At 71.0% G+C, this 307-nt stretch overlaps 1 protein-coding gene across 2 annotated transcripts in view; it reads right to left on the reverse strand.

The window, feature by feature from the left end:
- The window catches only part of MGLL (monoglyceride lipase), a 129,239-nt gene that overhangs the window by 122,165 nt on the left and 6,767 nt on the right, over positions 1-307 (reverse strand). The window lies entirely within an intron of this gene.

Raw genomic sequence — 307 nt, forward strand, 5'->3', positions numbered from 1 at the left:
CGCTCCAGCTACTGGAGACGCGAGAAGAAACCAGCCTGCTCCATTTCAGCTGCGCGCCCCCTCCCCTCCTTCCCTCCTCCTACCCATCTGGGGCTCTTTGATACATCGATCTGGGAAGCGGACCTTCCCGGGGAGATTTTGGAGCCGCGAGCGAGGGGGTCCGGGGCGGGCTCGCTTCTCGCACGTCGCCCGCCGCGGCGGCGATGCCCGGCGGCTCCGGCGAGCGGCGGGAGGACGAACCTGCTCTCATCCTGAGCGCGGCTCTGCATGCTCGGCGCCCCCGCGGGCGGGAGGAGCGCGGGCTGCG

The sequence above is a fragment of the Gavialis gangeticus genome, unplaced genomic scaffold (assembly GCF_001723915.1).
Source record: "Gavialis gangeticus isolate Ggan-Ray unplaced genomic scaffold, GavGan_comp1, whole genome shotgun sequence".
In the NCBI taxonomy this organism is placed as follows: Eukaryota; Metazoa; Chordata; order Crocodylia; family Gavialidae; genus Gavialis; species Gavialis gangeticus.